The sequence below is a fragment of the Cebus imitator genome, unplaced genomic scaffold (assembly GCF_001604975.1).
Source record: "Cebus imitator isolate Cc_AM_T3 unplaced genomic scaffold, Cebus_imitator-1.0 Scaffold112, whole genome shotgun sequence".
Classification (NCBI taxonomy): Eukaryota; Metazoa; Chordata; class Mammalia; order Primates; family Cebidae; genus Cebus; species Cebus imitator.
This window is the reverse complement of record NW_016107427.1, coordinates 396,238-401,647: the sequence shown is the minus strand read 5'-3', so window position 1 is coordinate 401,647 and position 5,410 is coordinate 396,238. Positions and strand designations below refer to the sequence as shown.

Sequence of the window (5,410 nt, the reverse complement as noted above, 5' to 3'; positions counted from 1 at the left end):
AAAAAAAAAAAAAAAGGCAAAACAAGTTACTTCTGTTTTCTATTAGTTCAGCTCATGCAGCTAACTCCTGTTTGATATTCATGAACATTTTGGTTCTCTATGAAAGTCCCGAAAGTTTTTCCTTAATTATTTTATTTTATTTTTTTTTTGGAGACGAGTCTCACTCTTGTTGCCCAGGCTGGAGTGGAATGACTGACGTGATCTCGGCTCACTGCAACCTCCGCCTCCCGGGTTCAACCGATTCTTCTGCCTCAGCCTCCCAAGTAGCTGGGATTACAGGCATGCACCACCATGCCCAACTAATTTTTTGTATTTTTAGTACAGACAGGATTTCACTATGTTGACCAGGTGGCTCTCTAACTCCTGACCTCAGGCGGTCCACCTGCCTCGGCCTCCAAAAGTGCTGGGATTACAAGCATGAGCCACCGCGCCCGACCTAGATTTTCCTTTATTCTAATTCACAATCTCCAAAGTTATCAGAAGCCTACATTCAAGAACACCTATTAGAGTTCTATAGTTGATTATAAAACCATCTTCTAAAGAGGACCAAAACAAGACCGCAATTTTCCGTGGATGACAGAATGCCTTAGGGCAGCCTCTATAAAAGCCACAATTGACTAGGAATTTTGATTACTACTTCTGTGACATACAACAATTTAACATACCAATTATACTTATTAATAACCTGTACTGTCATATCAGAATTATACAAGTTTCACTGATTTGGGAACACATACCAATAACATATTTATACAAATATAGCCCAAAGAAAGCCAAACATCATTTCATATTTGACAATGTTTCCTGTGTGATTTTTATACCAAATCAGCTGAAAATGTTATTTTTTAGACTTGAGGGGACCTAATACCCAAAAGATTAATTAGGGTCAGAAAAAGGTGTAATTTTGAATATGATTTTGGGAAGTCTGTCAAATATTAAAGGTTTAAACACTTGATAGAATCCCAGGTCATCATAAGTTATTCATTTACCCAAAATGATAACTCATCTTGAACTCCTAGTCTCGAGTGATCCACGTGCCCCCACCTCCCAAAGTGCTGGGATTGCAGACATGAGCCATTGCACCCAGCCATCTTTCATTATTTTAAAAAATATAACATTAAAAATCTTGTTTAAGGGAGAAAGTCAAGTTTCACTGTTGCATTAGTGCATTATTGATGTAAAACCCAATTCTTAATAAAACCTTATAATAAGACAAATCTATTCAACCATAAGGTAAGATTCTCATAAACCTTTTATAACCCTTTACAATTTTTGTTAAAGAGCAGATTCGTGCTGCAAGAAAACTCTGTTGTGCCTTTATTCCAGTATTCAATTTATGGAAAAACAAGTATTACCCCTTTAACTTTAGGCCAGTGTGTTCACACACAAATTTCTTTTACAAGATTAATTTTTCACAAACCTTCCACAGCTTGCTCCAATCTTCAGCATTATTCTATCTAACTTAAAATAATCCTTTAACCCTTTAGGCAAAAAAAAATTTACATTCCCATGACTTCTTACAATCGTTTACCAAAAATATACTTCACTTTCCTTATACACCTTGCATGTAGAACTGCTTTTCCCGTAGTCTCAAGTACACATTACAAAGAAGTGGTTTATGACTTTAAAGCATTTAGCAAACCTAACATCTGAACTGCCTAATTTACACCAAATGCCTAAATTTTTGAAGATACTTTTATTTTACCGTAATCTTTAAAACTGTCTTCATTTCCCAAAGATTACTTAAGTCATGTGAATTAAAAGGCACTACAGTTTTAATTTTTCTGACAAAGTATATAGTTTAAGCTTGTATTTTTAAACTAATTAATCAACGCTCTTTCATATATAAACTTCACACACATAACATATAAATACACAGACAGAAGATCCAGGAGTTGTAAGATTTTCCATTTTCAGTTTCTAAGTTTCTTAGTTGGATTACTGGCTTCAGGGTGGAGCTCTTTGATAAACAGGGCTAGGGAAACATGCAGTTTCTGGGACCTAATAAGCAGCTGTAAGGAAAAGCAAATTCCAGAAATCAGGGGTCCCATTTCTATACCAGATACTACATCCCCAGAAAAGGGAATCAGCCCATCCCCTATGGGAGTGTTATCTCTCAGTGAGGTGTGGGGACATTTCCATACCTTCTAGGTGGCCAAGAGCATGCTTCTCTGATCCAAACATGCAAAGAGCTGTATATTCCCCTATAACTACCATTAGCTACCCCCAAAGTATATTTCCTACCTAATTATTACACACCAAAGCTCTCTCATAATGTGAAGTCAAAACCGTCAGGTAACACAATGAAAAACAGAGCCGAGTCTTAAATTTTGGGAGCATCTATCCATTTTAAATTCCTGGGGTTTCATGAGAAAATTCCCAAAATGGGGTCTGTGGTACCTCCTCTCTTTCCCAAGGAGTCCCAAGCTGTTAGATCTTGAATATCCACTTCTGTTTTTTGAGACAGGGTCTTGATCTGTTGCCAGGCTGGAGTGCAGTGGTGCGATCTCAACTCACTGCAACCTCCGCCTCCCAGGTTCAATCAATTCTCCTGCCTCAGTCCCCTCACACTACAGGTGCATGCCATCATGCCTGGCTAATTTTTTTTTTTTTTTTTTTTTTTTTTTTTTTTTTTTTTTTTTTGGGTTTTTTTTTTTTTTTTTTTTTTTTTTGTATTTTTATTAGAGATGGGGTTTCACCATGTTGGCCAGAATGGTCTCGATCTCTTGACCTTGTCATCCACCCACCTTGGTCTCCCAAAGTGCTGGGATTATAGGTGTGAGCCTGGCCTGAATATATACTTTTAAGCTGACTTTTAACCATAGTGCTTATTTATTTATTTTTGAGATGGAGTCTCGCTCTGTCGCCCAGCCTGGAGTGCAGTGGCATGATCGCGGCTCACTGCAACCTCCGCCTCCTGGGTTCAAGCAATTCTCCTGCCTCAGCCTCCTGAGTATCTAGGATTACAGGTGTGCGCCACCACGCCTGGCTAATTTTTTTTATTTTTAGTAGAGACGAGATTTCACTAGGTTGGCCAGGCTGGTCTTGAACTCTTGAACTCAAGTGATCTGCCTGCCTCAGCCTCCCAAAGTGCCGGGATTATGGGCGTGAGCCACCACGCCTGGCCCATAGGGCTCTTATTAAAAAGTTTACTTAAATCTCTTATTACCCAACTTTAGCCAGGCCACACAGCCAGTAATTCTGACTTTTTAACTTTACCAAAGGCAACCTCCCAGGTGAAAACAATAAGCCTTAGCCACTAAGCTACAGTATTGGGTGCCTGGACTATTCCCAGAAGAAGTCTAGAGCATCCAGTTCTGAGCTTGCAAAGGCTTTTAACTGCTCGAGATAACTTTTAGAGCTAACTACGACATGAACCCCCGAATTCCTGTTTGCTTGATGGTGGAAACCAAGAGAAATTACCTCCATGTGGTTACAAGGTCCACTCCCAAGGACATTTTTCAACATGTGGTCTCTGGGCAAGATGAAAGAGGAAACAGTTGCCCTGAGTAACAGAAAAGATGGAAAAGAGGGAGAAAAGCATTGCCTGTGGCGGGATGGGGAAGGTGAGGAGCTCAGGGAGGCTAGAGAAAGACCCACCCCTTACAGCAACACCGAATCAAAAGTTCAGGTGGCCACTTGTCAGTCATGAAGGGATCTTATCCAGCAGCCCCATCAGCTCTAGAGTTCCTCATTTTGGAAAGGAAAAAAGCTCCCATGTTCCATTATCCTGTACCTGCCTAACCTTGTCACCTGTAACCATCAGCAGAGAGTGCAAGGCAGATTAATCCAAAGAGAACAGTGGTTAACATTCTGTATCCAGATCCATTCTTAGCAGAGAGAGACTTTCTGAAGGGGGGCTTTTAACCCCTTATGTCTTAGGAAGGACTCTAATCTTCCCAAGTGGGACCTGGAATCCAGGTTCGTTCAAGTACCCTTGCCTTTTTTTAAGAGGAGCCTTTAACCCACTCCGTCTTAGGAGAAACTCTGACTCCCCTAACTTGAGTCTCTAACCCAATTCCACCCTTTGCCACGGTATATGCACCCCACTTACCCAAAGTCGGCCAATGGGTGCTGCAATGTATTTTCTTTGGGTCGGAGGTCTCCTCAGTATTATCCCTTTGGATTTCACTAGGAAGACATTACCGGAAAGAGGTCCTGATCCAGACCCCAAGAGAGGCTTCTTGGACCTTGTGCAGGAAACAATTCAGGGCAAGTCAATTTAGTAAGGTCAAAGCAAGTTTATTAAGAAAGCAAAGGAACAAAAGAATGGCTACTCCCTAGGCAAAGCAGCTGTACATTTTCTAATTAATAGGATCATTTATAGGAAGTTTTTATATTCTGGATACCAGACGTTTGTCAGTCATACCTTGCAAGGGTCCTCTCCTATTCTGTGGCTGGCTTTTCACTATTGGTAGCTTAGCGAACATAAGTTCTATCCATCACCTTCTTTTCTTTTATGATTTTGGTGGGTTTTTTTTGATACAGAGTCTTACTCTTTCACGCTGGCTGGAGTGATCTTGGCTCACTGCAGCCTCTGCCTTCCCGGTCATGCAATTCTCATGTCTCAGCCTCCCAAGCAGCTGGGATTATAGACATACACCACCACGCCTAGCCAATTTTTTGTATTTTTAGCAGAGATGGGATTTCACTGTCCTGGCCAGGCTGGTCTCGAACCCTTGACTTCAGGTGATCCACTCGCCTCAGCCTCCCAAAGTGCTGGGATTACAGGCTTGAGCCATTGCACCTGGCCTGATTTTTGCTTTTTGTGTAGTCTTTTGAGTACTGTTTCCCTTGGCTGAGATCACAGTTATTTTATTAATTTGGGAAAATGCTGTTGTTTTGCTGTTCACATTTAGGTCTGCCATCCATGTAGAATGTGTTTTTGTGAATGGTGTGGTGTTGTTCCAGAGTTTGTTTCTAAAGAAAGATAACCAGCTGTCCTGTCTTGTCTAAGGAGAAGACAGCCCTTGCCACACTCCTCTGTGGTGGCATGTGGGTCATCAGTTGAGTTCTCCACACATGGGTGGATCTGTTTTATCTCATTGATTTATTTTCTGTCTTTGTGCCTATAACAGTCTCTTAATTACCATAGTTTTATAATAACTCTTGACATCTTTAGAGAAGGTCTGCCATCTTATTTTCTTCTTCAAGAGTCTTACATGCTCACTTTGTTAGCACATACACTAAAACTAGAATGTTGCAGAGAAGATGAGCATGGTACCTGTGCAAGGATGACGCACATTTGTGAAATGTTCCCTATTAAAAAAGTGTCTGGGCCGGGCGCGGTGGCGCAAGCCTGTAATCCCAGCACTTTGGGAGGCCAAGGCGGGTGGATCACGAGGTCAAGAGATCGAGACCATCCTGGTCAACATGGTGAAACCCCGTCTCTACTAAAAATACAAAAAAT

At 41.1% G+C, this 5,410-nt stretch overlaps 1 protein-coding gene and 1 non-coding gene across 5 annotated transcripts in view; both read left to right on the top strand.

Annotated features, from left to right (window-relative positions):
- Positions 1-5,410, top strand: part of DIP2A (disco interacting protein 2 homolog A) — a 120,886-nt gene that overhangs the window by 68,377 nt on the left and 47,099 nt on the right. The window lies entirely within an intron of this gene.
- On the top strand, positions 5,163-5,267 carry LOC119472696. The gene has a single exon (XR_005201873.1). It is a non-coding gene; the product is annotated as a U6 spliceosomal RNA (small nuclear RNA).